This window comes from Podarcis erhardii (genome assembly GCF_964252035.2).
Source record: "Podarcis erhardii genome assembly, chromosome: 3".
Lineage (NCBI taxonomy): Eukaryota > Metazoa > Chordata > Lepidosauria > Squamata > Lacertidae > Podarcis > Podarcis erhardii.
This window is the reverse complement of record NC_138507.1, coordinates 79,230,628-79,256,062: the sequence shown is the minus strand read 5'-3', so window position 1 is coordinate 79,256,062 and position 25,435 is coordinate 79,230,628. Positions and strand designations below refer to the sequence as shown.

At 40.5% G+C, this 25,435-nt stretch overlaps 1 protein-coding gene across 4 annotated transcripts in view; it reads right to left on the bottom strand.

The window, feature by feature from the left end:
• Positions 1 to 25,435, bottom strand: part of CHRM3 (cholinergic receptor muscarinic 3) — a 230,554-nt gene that overhangs the window by 92,526 nt on the left and 112,593 nt on the right. For 3 of the 4 annotated variants that reach the window (XM_081856359.1, XM_081856360.1, XM_081856357.1), the window contains exon 2: positions 12,427 to 12,507. The gene's annotated coding sequence lies outside the window, so the exon portion shown is untranslated. Of the gene's footprint in view, positions 1 to 12,426; positions 12,508 to 24,892; positions 25,005 to 25,435 lie in introns of all 4 variants that reach the window. The other variant, XM_081856358.1, reaches the window with a different exon arrangement.

The following is a 25,435-nucleotide window of genomic DNA, read 5'->3' as shown; positions in this document are numbered from 1 at the left end:
CACCTAGTGAGAAACGGATACATATAAAGTGATTCCCCAAAAGTATGCCCAAAAGCAGGGCTATTTTTCTAGAAAAAGAGGTGCTGGAACTCACCATGAACACTTCCCCTTTTCTCTTATAATAGCAATGGCGCCCATCTGAGAGGTGCCGGACCTGAGTTCCGGAGAGTTCCGGATGAGAAAAAAGCCCATAATAATGTTTCCTTAGCCATTCAGTCAGTCCGTCAAGTAAGCTTTGTTCTGTGACAGTTCTAGAAATTAAATGTTCGGTGTTGAACTCAGAAAAACACTTCTGGGATATACTTATAAATGCAATTAAAACTCAGCTGCCAAATATCAATCTCTGATTTTCTTATCAATTACATTAGGCAAGTATTACTAATTTTCCTCTAAAAGAAGTCCATTTGGCACCAAGCGGAAACAGAAATAAAAATGATCAGAGAAGCTTCCCTGCCCCTAAGTGGAAAAAGAAACAAAGTAAGAAAGTACAAAGATCTCTGTCTAACTATTATGAAAGAGATAAAGGATATATGACACCTTGGCACTGAGACTAATAAGGAGAACACCCACAAGACACTCTCCATGGAAGAGTTACTTTATTATGAAACAGAAAGAAGAAGTAGAGTGTCAAAGGGCAAAATGCTAGATGAACCTTCTTTTATGGACAGGCTATTACTCTATCTAACTAAAAGTGGGTCTGCAACAAAACGTTGCAGTGTAAAGTCCTTCTGTCCAGGATTCTAGCCAGACATGTCGTCTTCCAGAATATAAAATTCTATTTCCTCTCTCCACCTTGCAGAATCACACTTCTATGCAATTCTTCAAGGTAAACCTATGGCCTTTGGCTCCTGATCTCACAACCCCAGATTTCCTCGTTTCCCTTATCTAACCAAATCCTGCTTGCCTGCAATGCAGAGGCTGCACTCTGGTTCCAGTTGCTGTCAGGGGTGTGTGATGATGCCTGCAGCCTAGTGTGGGGTAGATCATAGAAATGAACACAAGAGATTGGCATTGGGTATAATTTATTGATTGCAGGTGCAAGAAGGTTTGGGCAAGGCATTGGGCATGTATCAAGCTGCCTGAATGCTGGCTGATCGGAACCCAGTGGGGTTGACCTTGTGCTGGGGAGTCACCCCTGACATGGACCGGATGCCACGACCACCATTTCTGAAAGGGGGTTTGGCCCATCGGCCCCTGTGTGAGCTCCTGGACAGAATCACCACTCCTGGACTCCTTTAACAAGGCACCTGCTCAACTAAGGATCCAGCCCAATGCCTTATCTGCCATGTGAGCTGGCCCCTGCAGGGGTCTTCCCCATGACTTGCTCCTTATTCGGTTCCATACGTCCAGCCACTTCTACCCAACACCACCCATAGTATGCAAGTCATTGCGGTTACATTTCTTTGCTCAACCGTAATAGTCACTGTCCCATTGTTCCCAATGTTGTGGTTTTCACTAACATTGTAGCACTGTGAACAGACTACCCTAGAAAGGGAGGGGGGAGGAGGAGAATGAGGTTGGATTATGCATACTGATTCGTACCAAATAGTCCAATTTTTGGCTGCAAGTTCCTAGTAGCTGTCACATTTTAAATAGCTGGATTTGCCCCATCACATTTGGCAATAAGCCCGATATCACATTCAGAGCAGAACTGAGACTTCACATAACTGAAATCAAAGTGCAACTGCATTTTCACATCTCCACTATTTTCTGGCTTCTGCTTCCACCCACACTACCCTTCCTCTGAGCAGCATCTTTTTTGCTTATGTTTAACAGTAAAGCACCATGTGTGCTGACAATATATCATCATCATCATGGGAAATATGTATTTAAATATAAATACACCACTTTTCACAAGTACTTTCCCAGGTCAGCTGGCAAAATATCAATAAACTACAATCCCGAAAAAATACATAATTAAAACTGCATAATAAATAAAAGTACAAGAAATAACATAATGCCAATTTCAGAAGAAATTGTTCTTCCTAGATTTTGCTCTGCATGTAGGCTTAAATCAACTGAAGTTCCACTGCAATAGAAAGTTTCACTGAGCTTTAATTTCAGGATGTCACCCAGACCTTTATTTGAAGAAGCTTGCAGATTGTTGCAGTTTATTGCTTTTCATTCTATCAAGAAAATGGACAGATGGAATGCAGACTTGTGAAAATGTGATTTATGGGAATCAATCCATTTGAAGAGGGAGAAAATTAATTATTATTTCTGTGCTTCTGAGACTCCTCATAAAATAAATTCTCCAGGCATCAAGACAGAAAAATAAAACGTAACAGCAAGATGATGGTACAGATGAAAATTCACAATAATCTTTTTTAAAAAATTCAACAAGTGTACAAAATCATACAAAAGACTAGAACAATAAAATACTATAAAGAGGACAAGAAGTGAAATGACCATCTAAGGCAGGCACTTAAAGCCACCAGCCATATCCTAGTTACTAAAATCAAGATTTTAAAAGGCCTGAGAAAACAGAAAAAAACTTAAGTCTGGCGCCAAAAGGGTAGTGTGGCAGGTAAGCTTCCCTAGAGAGAACATGCCACAGCTGGGGTCCTTTACAAAAAAAAAACACCAACAAAAACTTTCTCTTGTGGCCACCCTCTGGATTTGAGCTTAAGGGGGCACACAAAGAAGGGTGCCTGTAGATAACCCTAAAGAATGGAGATAGATACATACAGAAAGGAGCATTAGGTATTGAGTTTTCAAGACATGCAGGGCTTCAGACGTTGAAACTAGAAGGGATCTCATTTATCCCCCAAAATGTTCTCTGTTTAACCTTGGTGTTGTTCACGTGGTGCTCACTTCCTGGGATCAGGGTAAGTAAATGTAGTGTTGCCTTCAAATCCCTACCACTTGCCACAGACTCAGATCCATCAACAGGTGGGCGTGCTCAATCCAGAGGGTACATCGTTCATTCTGCAATGACACACATGTGCACATCTGCGCCTACCCTGTTCACCTTTTCAAAGGAAAACAGGTAAGTTGATGTTGCATCACTGCAATCAATAAAGATTAGATGAGAACACACAGTCAATGAACGTGTGCCAAAAGCAGCCACCCACCACCGCCAGGTTTTCTTACTTCCTTATCAGTAAGTAATTCTCAAGATTCAGTATTAGATAAGTTCCATCCTAGATAAACTCTATCACCCAAGCTGGCATGATAGGAGGCAAACAGCCAGGGCTTTCTTCAGCTGGAACGCGCCGGAACTCAGGCACCTCTCAGGTGTGTGCCCTTGCCATTATAACAGAACAATGGAGGCATTCATGGTGAGTTCCAGCACCTCTTTTCCTATAAAAATAACACAGCAAATAGCCATCTTCCCATAAAGGGAACCCATGATATGCTACTTGGCAGGTGCCAGCATTCAGAAGGTGGCACCTACCAGGCCTTGGTTGCAGAAAACCATGCAGCAACCTCCCAAGATGACTAATAATAGCAAGTGAGTAGTGAAGTGTTCACAACCCAACATGTTTCCAGGTGCTCGCTACTCTACTTACCTACCCACCCTAAATGCAACTAGAGGAGCGCAAACAAAAGACACATAATGGAAATTGTGGGACCTCAGATTAAGGAGTTCTAAGAGGCAGTGAGGAGCTTGAGTAGGATGAATTCCAAATATTGTGAAGAAGTAGCCAGCCAGATCTTTGGCTGCAGGAGGCTAGTTATTCTAAATGAGTCGCTTGTTAACCAACAAAGGACTATGATGTGAAAATTGTAAACATTTGATAAATAATCTGAAGATTTAACATTCTAGTTTAATTCAACACACTCCAGTTTAATTCAACAAAAGCTGGAAGTTGTATACACATGTTTGATGATGTTGAAACTGAAAGCTGTACAATCATTTTTCTCTCAAGTGTTTTAAGGACTGATTAGAAATAAACTAGTAACACATCAGGAATAGTTTGCATTCTTCAGGAAATACCTTGCTAGCAATCCTTTAGCTCCTGGAAAATGTATTTGTAAGAGTATAGTCAGTAGATGAAAAATTCTTTAAAGCAATAACTAGAGGTTTAAAAATAAGAATTCATAGCTTTAGGAAGTAAATCGGCAAGTCTTTGGTACCAGACATTGTGGAAGCACAGACTTAGTAGCTCAGAATACCATTGCATGTTTTCATCATGATGAGGTAAACTAAACTCACTGTGACTTAGTATTGCAGATTCTCATATATAGTCAAAAAGTGAAATTTCTAACAACTTGAGGTCATGTCCAATACATATGTATTTTATTAGTTTATTTGGGCGCTATTAGGGCTTTTGATTACATTCGTAGTTTGGTAAGTCTTGTTGACTCCTCATGACATACTGATGTTTCTTGACTTTAACAACAACAACAACAACAACAACAATTTCACATGAATCATTTCTCATGAGGCACCCCAAAAGAATTTGCAATGTAAGAAGACATACATAACACATAACATAACATAACATAACATAACATAACATAACATAACATAACATAACATAACATAACAACATACCATACCATCACATCACATCACATCACATCACATCACATCACATCACATCACATCACATCACATCACAACAACACAACACAACACAACACAACACAACACAACACAACACAACACAACACAACACAACACAACATAACAACAACAGCAATGTAAGATAAGGGTTGGGCTGAATACTTCAAATGCTAAATGTAACTTCCAAACGTATAGCAATCCTACTGTAACCTTCATTTGATCTTGCTGACATTGACTAGATTATGGCATAGTCAAAGAATAGTTTGTTCTGCACTGTTCTTTTATGATGAAAAACAGATGGACTGAAAGGGTTTCTAACCCAACCCCCCACTTTTGTTTATGACAAATTGTTTCAGGCACAAGACTCACCTGTAAACTTTACAATTTTCAGCTTTAATAATAATAATAATAATAATAATAATAATAATAATAATTTATACCCCGCCCATCTGGGGCTTCTAACAAAATATTGAACTACAGTAGTCCATCAAACATTAAAAGCTTCCCTAAACAGGGCTGCCTTCAGATGTCTTCTAAAAGTCTTGCAGTTGTTGTTCTCTTTGACATCTGGTGGCAGGGCGTTCCACAGGGCGGGCGCCAATACCAAGAAGGCCCTCTGCCTGGTTCCTTGTAACTTTGCTGCAAGTTACATACAGGTACCTCGGTTTGCTCAGTGGGAAAAGATGCCTTCAGATTAGTAACATTTTGCAAGCTTCCATAGTATGCGAACATATTTATGAATGGTTCCAAGCAATACTTCCTCATTGCTATCCCCAAGTTCCTTTTTTTATGTACAATGTATGACACCATTGTTATATGGATCCACAGGAAGGAGTCCTAAAGAAATTCAACCAGGACCAATTACTTCAACATTACCATTAACCTGGCCCACTGTCCAAGTCATATAATAAGTTTTTTTCCATTCTGATAGCTATATGACAGCTGACTGCTATTTTTATCTACCACAAGAACAGAAAATATGACGTGCTGCTTCCTGAGAATCCCCAAAATACAACATGTGTTCCTATTCTTCAAAGCAAGACACAACTGAAAGATTTAAACAAGTATTCAGAACCCAATAAGAGCACTGCTGGATCAGAAGAAAGAAGCATCTGGTCCAGCATCCTGTTTTCACAGTGGCAAACGAATTGCCTGCAAGCAGAAGCCAAGCACAGCAACACCCTCTCCCATACCCTCCAACATTTCTCCGATAATGTTCCATAATGATAATTTTATTATTTATACCCCACACATCTTATTGGGGTTGCCCCAGCACCCGGGCAGCTTCCAACATATATAATAATATAATAAAACATTAAACATTAAACATTAAAAAAATCCTTCCCTATACAGGATTGCCTTCAGATGGCTCAGGGTTCGGATAACTCCATACCCTCCAACATTTCTCCAATGAAAATAGGGACATCCTAGGGGAAAGCAGGAGATTCCGGGGATCAAATCAGAAACAAGGATGGCTTCTTTAAATCAGGGATGTCCCTGGAAAACAGGGACACTTGGAGGGTCTGCTTTCCACCTGTGATCCCCAGCAACTGTTATTCAGAAGCATACTGGCTCTGAGACTTGAGGGAGTGTGACTAGTCATTGTGACTAGCAGCAACTGATCGCCTTATCCTTCTCAAACCTGGTATAGCCACGCAAAACAGAGTGGCGAGGCCTGGCCTATGGAACATCTGTTACTATCTCTTGTGATTCTGTACTGTCATAGACAGGCACCATTTAACTGAATGCAAGATTAGTCTTTAACAATGTGCTGGTAAGTGACTTTTACAAGTTAGGAGGTTGCCAAGACAGGCCATTTTTCTAAAGCCTCCTAGAAAGGATCATAGTCTGCAGTCCTTTCATCCATGTAGGAGGGTTTTTTAGCAGGGATCTGCTATTTTATTGCCATTCTGCAAAATAAACCCACAGTAATCCGCACCCTGGATAAACTAGGGACACCCCCCCAAAAAAAAATTTCATAGAAGAAATGGCCATGACTTAGATACCCATCGCTGTGCTTTCCATCATCTAAAGACACAGAAACACTTCAATATGTTCCTTTAAAAATACCCACGAATTCAAATGACCAGTTAACACCCATAATTCTACTATCAGCATCTGAGAACATGCAAAAAAAAAGTCGATCAGCTGGAGTAGTTTTTTCAAAATTATGTTAACTTTTGCTTTCTAATCTTTTGTGGAAAGTTTGTGTGGTATAGTATAACAGTATTATTCTACCTTATATCTGCATCCAATGAAGCAATAGGAACGCTATAGCTTATGTTACTCCTTTCCTTATTTCCCCTATCTTTTAGAAAAAATAGCCCCAAGTATATTGGTGGTTTTGCTAATAATGTGATGGAGAAACAAGATAAATGAAACAAACAGGGAAAAATGTGACTTTTAGATGTCACGGCTTGAATCGTTTATTTTCTTCCTTTGGTGTCAGTTCTAAAAAAATAACAAATAAAAAAATCCTTTGCTGTCTGTATTAAAATGCTGCATCTGATGAGGGTCAAAACACAGGTCAGAAGCATTGAGTGTGTTCCATGAAAATAATTTCCTCACTATTAACAAGAAGAGCTTCAAAAACCATAGTTTCGTTCTCTCAGAGGACCTCTAGGGTAAAACTAATTATGGTTTCAAAATACAGAAATAAGATTGACTAAACACTTTCTCTACTTATGGGAGAGCAAAATGTGTTTATTGCTGGAATATAAGCTACTGGAAATATTAGGTCCACCAAGTGATTTGGAAACAAATACTATACAGAAAAATATATCACAAGTTGAAACAAGCAAGGAATTGCAGAAAGCTCTGTGTGTGTGTGTGTGTGTGTGTGTGTGTGTATGTGAGAGAGAGAGAGAGAGAGAGAGAGAGAGAGAGAGAGAGAGATTGGAAGAGAAAGCACTACTGGCAGACCATTATTAAAGTTGAAAGGTTGCCCTTGCCAGGGGTGGAGGAAGGGGGTGCGGTGGGGGCGAACTGCCCCAAGTGTCTTCGTTGAGGGGGGTGACATTTGGCACACCACCCGCCCGCGACTCCCAAGCATACCCTGAGCCATCAGGGGAAGGGGGAGCTGTGCTGCTTTGCTGGTGGCATTGCCCCCCTTCCGCCTTCATTCTGACAGCTGGGGGAGGCTTGGGAGTCGAGGGTGGGTGGCGCGCCAAATGTCCTCCATTGGCAGCTCGCTCCATTCCCCGCTGCAGGGCACAAGCCGCTCCGTGCACCCGAGCGGCTATCCCGCGCCTGGGAGGGCACCTTCCACTTCCCTCCCCCCCTCGGGAGCATCCCTGCCCTGGGCAGCACGGGCATATGCTCCGCCGCTGGCACTTGGGCATTTCCTTTTAAAGCAGAAATCCCCCAAAAATCCATTTCCTTCTTTATTTTAATATTAGTGACCAGGTCAACTTCTGAAGTAACACACCATGGCCACTGACAGGGTAACGCTCGAGTTGCCTCTTCCACTGTGGTATCTGAACACTGATGGAAACTCTCTACCTGCCATCCTTCCCCTCTGCTAAATACTGTAATGTGAAACAGTGAGGCAGAAAGGAAGGTTCCATTGATGTAACCCTGTCGTGTCATCCTCCAAATCCCTGCTCCTCATTTTCTTCTTTTGTTCAAACACCCTCCCTCCACCCCTTATCTGAATTGCTGTTCTGGTGTTAGCTTCTGGGCTGAAGCAAACCCATTTCCTGGGAACCTGTCTGACAACTATCCCAGAGGGAGTGGGAGACCTCCCTTTCTTCTTTCTTTCTACCACAATCAGAACAACAGAGAAAGGAATGACATGGGGGTGTGAGCGACTTCAGAGGTTGTTCACTTCTCAAATAAATTTTAAGGTGTGTGTTGCAGGCTAACAAAACTCATACTTCAGCTAACAAATATGAATTTCAGAGACATTACTTTTTGTATTACACATGAAATGAATCTACAAATTAAAGTGACTTCTTAACAACAGTATCATAAACATTCTACATTTTGTAGATTTTGTATTGACACTGAACTTATTTTATGTACAAATATAACCTATTAAAAATTCTAAATCCAGAAGAGGTGTGTGTGTGTGTGTGTGTGTGTGTGTGTGTGTACATTAGCTTAATATTAAGATTAGCAATAAAGGTTAAAATATAATTAAATATATTAATACAGATTTCCATTCTGTCTGGACATCCTTTGGAGGAGAAGGAGAAATTGAACACTACAATATTTTAATCATGTAGAATTTTTAAGAATCCTGTAATACAAATATACTAGGTTAAGTTAATGTGCTGGAAATAAACATACTGCATTTTAGAAAAATATTTTTAATGAACAAATCCTTCAATCTTCACTGTTCTGCATTTAGACTAAATTTAAATTATAGCTGCTGTCCCTTTAGGCAAAACTTTTTCAAATAAAAATGTATGAAACATATTCTTAAATAAGTTGATATAAACTGTTCACATACTTCCAAGAAAAAATTGACTTCTAGCTGTGTTATGTGCAAAAGCCAGATATTTCTATTTATATAAATTTCATTTGTATCAATCTATGCTTTGAAAGATTTACAAAATAGCACATGGTACTTGAGGATGACTCTTAAAATTTCAGGCACTTCAGAGAGTGTGTAAGGAGCCTGGAATGTCAAAACAATTCTACTTATCTGTTATCCAATGCAATGAGAGCTGATGCGCTGGCAAATTGGTGCACCATACATGATGAACCATGAGCAAGAAATGAAACTACTGTAATTTGTTAAAAGCTGTTCTTTAACTTCAGGGCTGTTATGGTTTTATGTTTTATTTTGTTTCTAAAACTTTTTTTACATATTTATTGTCAGCTACCCAAAGAAATGTATGTTAAGGGGCAGCACACCAATGTTGTAAAGTAATAACAGTAAGTTTTTTTAAATAGTTGTACATAATATTAAGTCAACAAAATGCATATAGAAAGGGACGCGGGTGGCAATGTGGGTTAAACCACAGAGCCTAGGACTTGCCAATCAGAAGGTCGGCGGTTTGAATCCCTGCGATGGGGTGAGCTCCCGTTGCTCGGTCCCTGCTCCTGCCAACCTAGCAGTTCGAAAGCATGTCAAAGTGCAAGTAGATAAATAGGTACCGCTCCAGCGGGAAGGTAAACAGCATTTCCGTGCGCTGCTCTGGTTCGCCAGAAGAGGCTTAGTCCTGCTGGCCACATGACCCGGAAGCTGTACACTGGCTCCCTCGGCCAATAAAACGAGATGAGCGCCGCAACCCCAGAGTCGGTCATGACTGGACCTAATGGTCAGGGGTCCCTTTACCTTTACCTTTTTATGCAGACAGTAAATATTAATTTTCATACTAGTAGTTTGATTTCTTAAACATATTTACTTCAAGATTACTACCGGATGTTTTCTTTACCTAATCTTTACTAATACAAAGTTTTAAACGTAAGCAGAAGTATTTTCAACGTTTTAAGAAAATTATTTGAGGTTCCAATGCTGAGCTTAATAAGGGCTACACATTTCTAGCAGTTTCTAGCACTAGTATGGACACTCTTCAACCAGTTTGCTCATGTGATAAGCAGTGTGCAAATATTATGGGCTTCCAAAATAAGTCACTCTCAAAACTACTAAATAGTGGTCAAAATGATACCTTTCAGTCATTTGCAACTTATTAGGGTCGATGGGAGTTGGAGGCCAGAAACATGCAAAGCGCACAGCATTGGCTACCCCTATCGTAGGTAGATGCCATAATAGAACCATCAGTTATTACTTGGAAAATATGCCATTAAAATCAGTAGCATTCGTTTCCAAATAAATAGGTTTAGAATCCCATTTCCTACAGTCCTTGAATTTTTTGTTAATGCACAAAGGTGTTATTGTATAACAGCTACAGTACGCTGTACTTTTTATGTTCTACTTTTTACCCTATAAAAATTAAAGATGACATTCAGCAGCATTTCTATAAATTAAACATAAAGCTCTTTAATAAATCAGGAAGAGCACAGTCTTTTATATTACTTCCATTTACTTCTCATAGCTCTGTCCCCACTAGGTGAAAATTCATTGATAACATGACATATCCAAACAGCTAAAAACTGGATGCAAGAGATTTCACCAGCTTTAGATCTTGGGCATGCTGAAGGGAGAATGCGTGGGAAGCATGGGTTGGGGTCAACAGGGAATGTGATAGTGGGCAAGCACATTTCAACAGCTCTCCATGCAGTGTTAATCATGAGGTTCCTAGAATGCATGGGCAGGGAATCTCCCACTGAAAGAGTTCTGAGGAAAAATAAATACTTTGCTCCATTCTTCCCAAGAAAAAAACTGCAGTTGCTCTTCATACAGATGCCTTTACTTTCTTTCAGTATTTTCGATTCTGCCCCCACCCATAAAGCAACAGACACCCAGAGCCTGAAGCCATAGAACGTGGTTAGAAATTGGGGCAGTTGGATTCAGGGCCTGGAGAACAAAGCTGGCAAGAAGAACGAAGGAACTGTCTTGCGAGTGGAGCCTATGTACCAGCTGACTAGGCTAAAGGAATCATGCTGTTGTTGCACTGCAAAACATTTGCCATTTGAATGTGGATGGGGGGAGGAGAGGGGAGATGGCTTAAGAAAAGCCACATACACATGGAAGTAACATGTATGGGCTCAGAACATTGACAGTGGCTCTGCTTCTAAAACTAGAATTTAAAAATAATCCCAGTGGTGTAGTAGAAAGACATTGCACTGCAGCTAACATGCCAAAACTGTAATTTAGGGATGCCAGCTGTGCTTTACTGTGCAAGCTTCTGTGTCCTAGTTCCAGTATGTGGAAACAGGGGGTAAAGCCTCATTCCAGGATTCATTTGAGCAGCTTAGCACTGGTCTTGATAGAACAAGGTTTAGCTTACACACTGACAAAATGTGCTGTATATCAGGTTTTGCTCTAACACTTTTGTTACATTATTTCCCATTAATAAAATCTCAAAACATACTCGGTAGCATTGCTCTAGCAAGATTTTGCCCATGCTCGCATACTCTCTTTAAAAGTAATTTAAGGACACATTAAAAATAAATAGTTGCATGGTTGCTCTTAGATCCTTAATTGTCTTTCTGTTATTATTCTTGTTCCATATGGTCAGGGCATGAGTGGTAGGAAAGAAGCCCCTACAATCAATCAACGTGGGAGAATATCAGTGCAGCTTAGTCGTAACATTTTCACTCTTATGTCATCTGTATCTTCGGATTGCCCTTAATTCTGTCAGAGGCAGTAGCTAGACAACTGTCCACTTTAGGCTACTTTCATAACTACCACCACTTATTAATACATAAAAATGAAGTACACAACCTCTGCATTCATTAGGCGAATGGGACTGGCATGCTTAATTTTTTACATAATAAAATGTGTACAACTATGGATGTAAGACACTAGATATTTCCAGTTCATGAAAGCAAAAGTTTCACCACATGGGGGCACATGCATATAAATATTAGTCACAAAAAAATTATGGAATTTCATAGTATTTTGGCTGGAAAGCTCTGTAGCTTAGCATTGTGCAGTCTCAAGCCCTATCAATTTCCCCAAATATTTCAGTGGCTTTTGGTACCACTGACCATAGTTGTATTCTAGACTCATTGTTCTCTGGACAGAAAGTACAAGACAAACGCACATGACATTAAATACAATTTTCAATACAGCCTCCTGTCTCAAGGTCTGTGTTTTCAAAACTTTTGAGCAGCTGAAACGTTCAACAGGTGAAATGTTCATTAAGATTCTGTCACCTCAGCTGCTAAGCTGCTGGTTGTGCTTGGGGGAGGGAGATAATTTCAAGACACTGAAGTTACTTTACCATAATTACTCCTGCTCCCATGATATCTCACTTGCCTCTATGGGTTCATGATAAGGGTGTCTAGAGCCACCTTTTTCAGAAAGGGATATTATGTACATGTAAAATATTACTTACGTAGTCTAGATGTTAACACCATCTGCTGCATCAAGTACTAGCCCTCCCTTTTGGAAAGCTGGTCTTGTATTTGCATGAAGGCTGAAACAAAAACAAAAGGGAAACTATTAATGCATGTAATCCACATTTGGGCTGAGGAGATCAGAACAGAATTGGCCATTTCCCAAGTCCCTTTAGATCTCACGACAGTCACGAAATAATTTCAATATCATCGTCAACTATTATATAAATTGCTGCTGAAATATAAAACTGAATCTCAGCAGCAAGTTAAAAAGCACAGATCCCAGTATCAATCCTTGAGGGACTCCCTACATCTCTCCATTTGGAGAACTGTCCATTTATTCTTTCTGTCTGCTTTCTGCAATTTAACCGATTCCTGATTCACAAGAGGAACTCTCCTCTCATTCCATGACTGGTACTCAGGAGTCTTTGATTAGGTTCCTTGTTGAAAGCTTTTTGAAAGTCCAAATACACTAACTATGTGGACCAAATTAACTCTATCTATATGTATGTTGATATTCTCAAAGAACTCTAATAGTTCATGAGGCTTATGCTTCAGCAAGGCTTGTATTTCTATATGCTTACTTAATTTACCTTTAACAATACTTTCCACTAGTCTTCCTGGCACATACGTGAAGCTAACAAGCATGGATTTTCCAGCATCCCTACTGGACCCCTTTGTGAAAATTGGAATTACATTGGCTACTTTCTAGTCCTCAACATCTTACTAGCTTGATTAAGTTCTGTGATAAAACAAGAATGCTTTAAAATAGTAAGTCTGTAGGTGGCAGAGAGAGGTGGAGCAATATTGATCCCCTCTAAAAAAATGCAAATGAAATGTAGATTCACCACACCTTCTCACCACACTAGATTTTTATATTATTGCTCTTTTAATGATGGGGAAGTAAGCAATCACAGTAGCATCCCTAACCTTATTTACAAGTAAAGTCTTTGATTTTGGTAAGCTATATTTTGCATCAGGCAGGCGTTTAACAGAGATGACCCCCAAATTACTAGGCAATGTCTTCATCAGAAAGGAGAACCAAACTCACAATGTTTTGATATGGACCCAATAAAATGTTTCAACACATTAAAAGAAAATTAGGCTATCAGGTTATAAAGAAATACTTTAATATCTTTGGTCAGGTCATTGTGTTTCCTCTAAATCAGCCTCTCTCAACCTTATTGCTCCCCTATATGTTTTGGACTACAACTCCTATCGCCCTTGACCATTGGGCATGCTGGCTGAGGCTGATGACAGCAGAAGCCCAAAACACCTGGAGGGCACCAGGTTGGGAAAGGCTGCTCTAAATAATGCTTAACCTTGAATAGTTAAGAAATTGGGGCAAGAATGTACACAGCTGGTGCATAAACTTTGTAATAGACTGGAATGCCGTTTAGTCCTGTTGTACTTCTAAGGTTAAAAACAGAGAAAACATTCTGCTATCTAAACCATGGAACAAAATTGACAGAAACAAAGCACTTAGTTAATGAGAAGCAACAGAAGGAATACCAACTGGCTGTCACCTTCCATTTCCTGTTGTATGTTTAAAAGAAAATGACAAGAAGTGTAATCATTTCCCTCTATACTAGACAATGTTGCCGATGCAGATTTTCAGTAGCCCCAACCTTTTCACTGAAGTACGATTTTAATCAAACAGATGTGCCCTGCATATTAGCTGGCTGCCTCATTCTAATGTCTCTGGCAAAGCAATATACTGCTGTTAGAATTGCTGCAATGTGGGGGCAGACACAAAGTTATCTCTGAATTTATGGGACAATAAGCTTCCACAGGAGACTTACTGATGGATTTTGACAAAATGAAATCACCACCAGCTCCTCTCTTGTGTTGAAAATGTCCACATTTCTTTATATTACACCTTTAATTTTCCTCATATTAGACTTGAGAGATGAAACGAGGCTATCGTTAAGGAAAAGGTCACCTCTCTACATGATTAAATGCACCTACTTTCTAATTGCACACAGCTTATCAAGTATGTTATGATAAGCAGCTTTGTTTTGCAACAGGAGATACGTGAATTTAAAAAAAAATAAATGGGTGGGGTGGGGTGAAATCCAGAAAAAATCCTCCACCCCTGCTTTAGGAGAGACAGTAGGAGAGAGGAGACAAAATATATGGAAAAGAGAGAAATAAATAAATACATAACTAAATAGAAATAGAAATAAATAGAAATTATTTATTTAATTAATTAATTAAGATTCCAACATTTGTTTGGGCTGTATGAGGTGTTGGGGGAACACACCCTTGTATAAAAGTGGTTAGGAGATTGTGTCCCTATGAATGCCAAGCTCTCAGTTATGGAACAACACTTAAGCAAATGTGCCAGCCCTCAAGCCGAACCAAGTGGTGGTGTCACATATACAAACATGAATTTAGATAACCAAGAAGAGTTTGACCAAGAGTTCTTATACTGCCCTGTTGTTTTCAGTGGTCTTGTTTTGATTCAAATCCTTGTCACCATTTATACCACCAGAGTGCACTTTTGGAGGGATTGACCCCAATTTCTCCAAGAGTGAAATTTACTGCAATGGTTAGCATGCTGGACACAGGTTGGGGGCACTGAGATTCAGCTTCCCATTCAACACTTCAACCTATGAGCTGACTGTGGGCCAGAATTATTGTTGCATGTTCCAACCATCAAAGCCTAGTCAACAGTCTAGCCGCCAACCTAATTCTACACCACCTGCAGTTTCCAAACCATCTTCAAAGTCAGCTCAAATGTGGATAAAATAGTGCTTGTTTAAAAGTATGTCATACAGTTAATAATGCAGATGAAGCCAGGCCCAATGACTACAGACTGCACGGTCCATTACATAACACATGTAGCTCTTGTACATCCATCTTTTTATTCTCTTTTTCAAAATAGATTTGGTTTTCACTTATTCTAATGACATCAAGTAAGAGGAAGAAAAACTAACAGCACAATTTCCCTGCCGTAACTCATTTTTCCATAAAGACACAATAGAGTCAACCAACACCTTCTATGTCAGAAACTTGGAAGAGGCAGAAGAGCAAATTCAGAGCCAATAATGAATAGAATATGTCCATGTCAAGCTACTTTGACAATATTTACTATATTTTAGGACTCTGAAGATTTTTTCAGTGTTTAGTTGTCTTAACATGGGACTGCTTGATACCTTCAGATTCTAAAAATGTTTTATCCAAAAGATTTTTAAAAAGTGACGTGAGAAAGATGCAAGACGCCATCATATTACAAATCATATACTTTTGAGTAAAAAGAAAGCTCTTGCTAAAACAATGTATACGTAAAGCTTAAACAGCCCCCTGGATGAACCCAGACAACAAACGTAGCAATATTCTTATATCCAAACATTAAAATCATGTATCTGTGCTAGCTGGGAATGCCTGAGAAGTGTTTAGCATCCATTCTTTAAATGTTTTCTCTGGCGCACTAAAAAGAAGAAGAGGGATAACAAACAGAAATTCTGACAGCACTGACTTTCTTAGGAAGAAAGGCTCTTATGGAGCTGATTTCTTTTTTAAAAGTAAGCAAGATATTTTAAAACTTATTTCTGAGAAAGAAAAGAAGTTCTAAATCACAGTTGGCTGTAGTAGTCACAAGGTCTCTGAACTCTATGGGTAGAATATAAAGCTGAACTTCAAACAAGAAAAAATAAATCCAACTTATTAAAAGCAGTGGAACAATGGAAACCATGACTCTCTTACTCGGAGTAGACCCAATTAAATTAATGAACATGTCTAAGTTAGGTCCATTAATTTTAATGGGTTTGCTCTGAGTAAAACTTAGTTGAATGCCGCACTAATCATTCCAAACCTATGCAATCTGTAATTAAAAGAGTTGTCTGAATTAAAAGACTCCTCTGAACTCTAGTGAGTAGAGTTTGTGGTCTGGTGTGGCGGTGGTTCTGTGCATGGCCATTTTCTGACTACTTCAGTCATTGGAGGGATACAGAGCCTCCCTCTTTGGTCAGATGGGTTGGCACCAAAAGCCCATTTGAATGAGCCAATCGGGGGGGGGGGCTGGTTGCAGCCCTCATAAGAGCAAGCTGCACCCAGGGGCCCCTCTCTCCTGGATTGCCTCTGGCTTTCCCACCCGCCCACCCTGTTTCTTTGTGGTCCTGACTGAAGGTAATAGGGCAGGCTGGTGGACCTTGCTATAGAATACTTGCATTCAGGGCCAAGGAGGATTTTTTCCTGCTGACAAATTGGCCGGTCTGCAGGCTTTCACAGCAAATGTCACAACTTTTGGAGGATAAGTCATTGGAGTGTATCATTAGACATCAGGTACCCCGATACACAAGTCCAAGAAAGTTTTACTTTGCCCGGAATTTCACTCAGGAACCATGGGCTATAGAAACCTTCTGGCTGGCAGCCCTGTTGGGTCTACTCAGGATCGATCCACTTTACCGATCAACCAGCAGGCAGGCTGCTTGAGACTAGATGCATACCCAATGCATTCACCAAAACCACAGTATATTCCCCATTATCCTCATTAAACATGGGTCACCAACCTTTTGGGTTCAGTGGGCATATTTGGGATTTTGAAAAAGTGGTATGGCTACCAGTCACTAAATGGCTACCATGATGATGTGGCACAACACAAAATGGTTAGTTACAACTTCAAAAGAACAAAAAAAGAGACAGAACCAGAAAAGCTACTTCCCTCCACCCCCAAATCAATACATAAAAGACACCAACATCAGCCACCACTGTGCAGTAAGTATTTGTTTCTTGATCTCCTTCAAAGGCATTATAATTACTGTCTTACCCATGCTGACAGAATATATAATTTAATTGCATTTAATGATCTCTCTTTCTAATTGTGGTGTCAGGTCTGCATCCTATTGATGTCTGCTGATATGATTAAACTGTACCTTACAGCGATGTTACTAGGAACTCCACAAGCGGCAAGAACAAATGGATTTGCTCCCCATTCCACCCAAGCAATAGACTGAAGAAGGACATTGAATAAACTGAAGTGGATGCTGCTGCTTCCTGCTGTAAATCTAAATAACTTTCAAAGGTAACTTAAGTATGGTTAGTGATATTAATTGCTACCTTGTAACTATGCTGTGATTCAAGCCTCTGCCTAAAAATATTTTCCGTGACTGTGAGATGATCTCCACTGGAAAAAAACAGATTGCTCTTCAAAGGAAAATTTAGAAGGAAAACTGCCAAAACTGAGCTTAATTCTTTCCCTTCAATCTTCAATGGTGAACAGGTTTTTGTTTTGTTTTTAAAGAAACTATGCCTCAGAAATAAACGGATGTAGGTGAAAGATAGACTGTGACCTTGGATGTTTTGGAGAAAAATGGTAACATGAAGTGTTGGGAAGAAGAGATTCCAAATCTCTGAAGCAGTTCTGAGGTGGCTTGAGGAAAGCTTTGGGCAGATTTGGGCTGCCATTTCTTTTTTTAAATGTATATACCACATTTCTGCAGCAGAGCTAACAACAAAACCACAATTTAAAAAAACAGCTGCAACACAGGCAATAAAAGCAGCTCCTAAAACCACGTTCACTGACCATTTCCAACAAGTTAAAAGCCCTAAATAAAAACCTAAACACAGCCTCCAAGATTAGGCCATATACCCTCCAACATTTCTCCGATGGACGTCCCATTTCATAATGATTTTACTATTTATCTCCCATACATCTTACTGGGTTGCCCCAGCCACTTTGGGGAGCTTCCAACATATATAAAAACATAAAAAACATCAAACTTTTTGAAAAAGAAAACTTCCCTATAAAGGATTGCCTTCAAATGGCTTAGGGGTTGGATAACTCCATATCCTCCAATATTTCTCCAATGAAAATAGGGACATCCTAAGGAAAAGTGGGATATTTCAAGATCAAATCAGAAACCGGGACGACTTCTCTAAATCAGGGATGTCTCTAGAAAATAGGGGCACTTGGAGGATCTGGGCCAATGGCCCATGTAGTCCAGTTCTTATTCCCGTAGTGGCCAACCAGATGCCTATAGGAAGCCTGCAAGCAGGACCAGAACACAAGGGCATTCTCCCTTCCTGCGGTTTTCAGCAACAGTATTTGAAAACCTACTGCCTCCAGCGGTGGAGGAAGAGCATAGCTATCATGTCTAGTGGTCACTGGTAGTCTTATCCTCCATTAATTTGTCTAATCTTCTTTGATAGCCATCCAGGTTAGTAGCTATTATTGCCTCTTGTGGGAGCAAGTTCCGTAGTTTACCTAGGTGACACATCAAAATGTACATTCCTTTATCAATCCTGATTCTTTCAACATTCAACTTCATTGAATGTCCATGTTCTAGTGTCACAAGAGGAGGGGGGAACCTTTCTCTACCTCTTTTCTCCATTCCATGCATAATTTTATAAACTTGTATTGTGTCACCTCTTAATCACCTTTTCTCTAAACTTGTTGTTGTTGTTTAATCATTTAGTCGTGTCCAACTCTTTATGACCCCATGGACCAGAGCACGCCAGGCACTCCTGTCTTCCACTGCCTCCCGCAGTTTGGTCAAACTCATGTTCATATCTTCGAGAACACTGTCCAACCATCTCGTCCTCTGTCGTCCCCTTCTGCTTGTGCCCTCCATCTTTCCCAACATCAGGGTCTTTTCTAGGGAGTCTTCTCTTCTCATGAGGTGGCCAAAATATTGGAGCCTCAGCTTCACGATCTGCCCTTCCAGTGAGCACTCAGGGCTGATTTCCTTAAGAATGGATAGGTTTGATCTTCTTGCAGTCCATGGGACTCTCAAGAGTCTCCTCCATTACCATAATTCAAAAGCATCAATTCTCCGGCGATCAGCCTTCATTATGGTCCAGCTCTCACTTCCATACATCACTACTGGGAAAACCTTGGCTTTAACTATACAGACCTTTGTTGGCAAGGTGATGTCTCTGCTTTTTAAGATGCTCTCTAAACTTAGAAGTCCCAAATACTGCAGCCTTTCCTCATATGGGAGCTCCTCCAGCCCCTTTCTGAATTTCTTGTAAGAGCTGTGGAGATACAGTGCATCAGCAGGGAGCCTGAGTGAAAGTTTTAGCTGTCCTTTGCAATGTGTCAAACCATGGATGAAGAAGAAGAAGAAGAAGAGTTTGGATTTGATATCCCACCTTTCACTCCCCTTCAGGAGTCTCAAAGCGGCTAACATTCTCCTTTCCCTTCCTCCCCCACAACAAACACTCTGTGAGGTGAGTGAGGCTGAGAGACTTCAAAGAAGTGTGACTGGCCCAAGGTCACCCAGCAGCTGCATGTGGAGGAGCGGAGACGCGGACCCGGTTCCCCAGATTACGAGACTACCGCTCTTAACCACTACACCACACTGGCTCTGGATGGTTCTGGGAATAAGGTTTTGTCTCTATAAACAGACAAGATGGATCAAAAATGGATCACCTGGTGGGGGTTCTGCTTTATCCTATTAGATATAGGGCAATGAAAGAGCAGATTTCCACCCAAATTGAAATTACAGTGGTACCTTGGGTTACATACACTTCAGGTTACAGACGCTTCAGGTTACAGACTCCGCTAACCCAGAAATATTACCTCGGGTTAACAACTTTGCTTCAGGATGAGAACAGAAATTGTGCTCCGGCGATGCGACGGCAGCAGGAGGCCCTATTAGCTAAAGTGGTGCTTCAGGTTAAGAACCGTTTCAGGTTAAGAACGGACCTCTGGAATGAATTAAGTTCTTAACCCGAGGTGGGATAGGGGTGGTGGGTTGCTAGAGAATAAAAGGTGGGTTCTGGGGGGGGGGGACTGCTGAGAGAGGCTGTTATGAGCTGGAAGAAGAGGTGGAAGTGGGAGTCAGGCAGAGGACATCAAGCAAATTAGGAGGCAGCCTTGAAGTGTGCTCCCTATTGCTCATTGGCAGGGGAGGTTTGCTGTTACTGTCAATCAGTTGATTGGCAATGAGAGCAAGCCTGCTGTGATTGGCACAGCAGGGTTTGAAGTCTCATACGCAAGTGAGTAGTAGCACAGCCTAGCACAGCCAATCAGGTGATAGGCAGAAACTAATCCAAGCCTGGGGTTGGATTTTCCCTTATAGCATGGCTTGATTATTCTGCTACAAAGGGAAAAATGGGGTCACTTGATATCACAGTGGCACCAGGTAATTGGTAGGTAGCTGAAGCCCTGCCCACCTGCCCAAGTGGACCACTGTACCTGGGGGAACCTAAATTCCCCACTGGTGTTCAAAAGTGACAGTAACAGTATGGTGAGCATTCCTAAGTAAAGCAACACGAAGGCAATAACCTGGCTTATTAAGTAACCATACATATAAACATTGCCATCTGTTTCTATTAATAACTACTGTAAATAAAATAGGATGACCTTTCTTTTTAGTTTAATGTTTCACTCTCTGTGTTGTTTTGTCCTTCACTTATTCATACCTACTGCAGTGTGGGAAAACTGAGGGAGAAAGCAGAGGGTATTGGGATAACTAATGACAACAGTAATAAAGGGCTAGGGAAAAGAAGTCATTGCTAAGGAAGAAGCTAACATGTGGCGCATACCTCCAAAACAAATAAATTGTCAATGGGGTTCACCTTCCTCCCTTTGTCAGATTAACTGTCTCTCTGTACTATCAATTTTTTTTTTTTTAATTTCACAAGCTTTATATATCACTTAATTGTGGTAAAACTTTCAAGCGGTTTATAAAAAAGTGTGTGCATACCATTGGCACAGCATTCTTCACAGTTAATGGTTTCCTAAGAATGCTCTGGAAGAACAAACAACTTGAATGTACTGTGTAGTTGTGACATTAACCAAAGGACTGCATGGGTGTCACAATGTTGTTCACATATGGATTCTTGGCTGCCACTACAATTCTTCCACTTCAAATCTACACAATGTGTTGTGGAAGTTGTTAGCATTTGTCTGTCTCAAGAGACAATGGAGTGCACCTCTAGGGTGTAAAACACTAGAGAATCACACTGCCTGCTGAAGCTGCAAAGACCAGTAAATCGTAAGTGCTGCCCCCATGTTGTTTTTGCTGTGCAAGCAGCATAAAAGTGTGTCTTTTAGAATGTAAGTCTGGGGGCAGGGACCATCCTATTTTTAAACTTTGTATTCTGCTCTGGGAATTTTTTGTTCAGCTGAGCAGTGGGGTAAAAATACTAGGCAAGCCCAAACATCCATGTTAATATCCATCTGGGTTTTCTTAAATACTTTTCTTATTCTTACAATCCATACACAAGCCATTAGTGATTTTATTCCAGATTAATATATTACTAAAATCTCATAAATATTGTGCACACACCTTTAAATATAGATAGACCAATGAAACTAGTCAGATAGATGAAATGAGTCACCTACTTAATAGAAAGTAAACAATTTGGAGAAATAAGAATTATTACTAAAAACAAAGTTAAGAATTTAATTGCACACAGCTTCTGTTTTTCCTATTTTAATTTTCTTTAAACATTTTTAAATGGTCTATTAATTCTGGTTGGACAAGAGTCAAAACTAACTCCCCGCTGTTAGAAAGAAGTGTGCAATGAAAATGCATGACTAATCAGTGTGATGAAACACAAACCAAGACTTTATTTTTGCCATTTCTCTCTGCAGGAAAAGTCAGTTTATGTGGCTTAAGGAATTATTACTCTCTAGATGCCAGCAATTGTACTATGTTTGCTGGTACAGAGACATGGAGCATAAAGAGAGACTACAATCTTTATACGCTACAGCTTTCTTTTGAGTTACACTCTATTGCCAAATATGGTGAATACTTCTCCTTAGTTGTCACTCACAGATGAATATCCAGTTCAGGCAAAGCTTCTGAATTTCAGCTCTAGCCATTTGTTGCTGAAAAGGTTGCTGATATTATACTTGCTGATATGGGTGCCAGTGAAGTCAATGATTTTTGACCTAACAGAATATAGAGACCGGTAACTTAAAGGGAACACATGTTACAACATTCCATTCCACACTCCACAACAACACAGAATTAAAAACTGATCATTGTATCTGCATAGCCTATTTTTAAATACTTGCTTTCATTAGATTTCACTTTCTAGGTTGCAATCCAGAAACCTCTCTAGGTACGAATACATTGCACACATGCATTTTGATTTCTCACTTAATCCTTCCTCAAATAGCTTCTTTTGCTTCATTAGAAACATTTGAAACTGTTCCCCTACTCCAAGTTGGAGTTATGTGGGGGAGACGGGGCAGGGTCCGTGATGTGGGCTGTGTCTGCATGCTACTCTCAGTGCCGGGGCATGGCTTGGAAGGCTACTCCCCACCTCCCCTTCTTTTCTGGCACCCACCTGGCCCACCCTGGGTTGCAGAGCAGGTCTTGATACATATCACTGCAGGACTCAGTAGGGATTATTTGCTTCTCCACACATTGGTTTCTGTGGGCAGGGTTTTCTTTCTTTCTTTTTTGCCTGCTCTGTACTGCACCTTATGAGTGCAGGGTGGTGAGTGTGGCTAATTTGGTCACATTTGGCAGGTGGTTATGAGTGATGGAAGGGTTGTCAGATGAGCAGGTGGGCACCATTAGATACCTTTGGAGCTGAGGGGCAGATCTGGAGCCCAGCCCCTCTTGGCTGTGCAACCTGTGGGGCTGGATATGGAACATATTTGGGGTGCCCAATCTCGTCCGCCATGAGTTGTGTAGCCCTGGTGGTGGGGAGAAGAAGACTCAAGTAAAGGGTAATGAAAAATGGATGCAAGTGCCCTGAGCAAGGTAGCTTGCCCTCATTGAGTTCAAGTATTGCTGCTCACATACAATGTTTACCCTCTACTGAAACCTATATTGAATAAAATGTAGCCTTGGTTCAACACCCCATACTTGTGTTAGGTCTTTTGGTTTATGGCAGTTCTCACTTGCTCCCCCCACTCAAAGAATACCTAGATCAGAAGTGAGGAACCTTTTTCATCTTGAGGGCTACATGGCAGTGGAAGAGGTGGCCAAAGGCCAAAGCGGTTGGAGTAGAGATTTTATACTTGATCTTTATAGATAGGCTAGTTTCTACACTCACATCCCTCTCTGCCCTTCACCCAGGCAAGCAAGAAGTATTATCAGGGTTCAGGGACACATTCTAGCAAGGCAAAAGCACCCAAGGAGTGTGCAAAGAAGAGGCCAGTGAGGGGTGTGGCTTGGGGAGAGGAGTGCAGAGCTGAGGAGGTGTAGCCTGGGGAATCCTGAAAGGCAGATACAGATGCATAAAGGGTTGTGTTTGGCCCCTGGCCTGAGGTTCCTCACCCTTGCTCCAGAGTGAGAGCAGAAAGAACTGTCCTTACTCTGACTAGCTTCATGAAAATAACAATGCTATGTGTTGATGTAGCATCATCATGAAGCTCATCGGTGAGGACCATTCATCCTGTTCCAAGGTTAGGGGATGTTGGAGTAATGGAATGGTGACTGGATGTTGCTAGATTCAGTGTTATGCTATGCCACCAGTAGGGATGGGGAAGAAATTCAATTCAGGTCTTATCTGAAGCCAAATTTACCAAATCCGCACTTTTCAAAATGATATGCAAAGCAGAAGCTATATAGCCTTCAAAATTTGCAATTATCCAAATATTGCAATATAATTCTCAAACCAGTGTTTACAAAAACATATTTATATTAGTGAAAACAATATACAATAATGCATTGTATCTGGGGGAATTACTTGCAAAAATGTTTACATCAGTCAAAAGTGCATATGAAATGCATTTATTTTGAGCAGTTTACACTAAAATGCTGATGAATTTTACGAGGCTTTTTTAAAAATCACAAATTGCTGCAAAATGTGGACAATTGAATTTACATGGAAAAATAAAAAAATCGGGGGAACTGAAATTGGCAGAACCTACTATTTCTAGCCACCAAGGATAAGTTCCTTACTGGTATCAACCTCCCGTGACTGAGCAAAGTGCAGTCCCAACTTCACATTGTGGAAAGAGGGTGGCAAAGCTGGAGGGCATGTGTGCACATTTTGGCTCAGCCTGAGAAGTAACTGTGAATGGAGAAAAATAGATTCTGAGCTGAACAAGAATGGCTAGTGTGGGAGCCCTACTTACTGCTGCTCTGGAGACAGCAGCTGCTCCCACTTTGGAATGTTGCCCTGCTGACCTATTTAAGAGTTACAAGGCAGCAGTTGGCAGCTTCCCTAATGGGAATTGGCAAAGGGGTGGAGCTAATGAAACTTCAATCCAAGTTAAGGGGTTTTAAGAGGCTTCCTTTTGCAGGCGGAGAGATGAGGCAATGCCAGTACCTCTCACTAATAGAGCCTGCAGGGCTAGGCAGGAGATAGGCATCCATCCCTACGGCTATTATGGGTGCCTCCTTCACAGCCAGAATCAGAGCCTGAAACTGTAGTTGGAGTTTACTAAAGGCCAAAAATATAATCTCCCTGCTTCATTTTCTTTGCAACTGCTTAATGGTATTGGTTACTTGCTTGTGTTGCTTACAAGAAATCTTGAGTTCTTTGTTCCTTTTTAAAATCAAATTAAAAACAGAGGGATTCCTTTGCAGAGCAACTCTCCAGTCCTACCTGGCGTCCCAATGTGGGATTAGCTTTTAATTAGCTCTTAATTAGAGTGGACTTCAAAGAATCTATGCCTTGGTCCTCCAGGTTGACTATGATGACAGAATATTTTGTAGCCCTCAAATAAAAAGATAAGCAGATTGTTACGGACAAAAGTCAAGAGAAGTCCTACCATTACCACCAACAAGAATCAGCACTATGTGATAGTTAAATTATTATCAGCACAGAAACAAATCATATGTCAGAGTCTTGACAAAGCCATGATAAGAAAAGCACTGGCATGTATTTAAAAAGTGAGTCAGAATAATACATTTGAGCAGCAGGACTCCTACAACTTCCCATTTGTGTTTTATTTTTGTTATCTTCTGAAAAAAGCCATACAGAGGAACAGTCTAGTGTTCTTGGACTAAACTTTGCCGTAAGAATTGTGCTGTAGCATTGTATTCTGAGCTTTACACTAAAATCTTTGACATTTGTATTCTGTGCCTGACACTGCTTTCAACTCAGTTCCAATATGAAATATACGGATAACATGCTGTCCCTCACTTC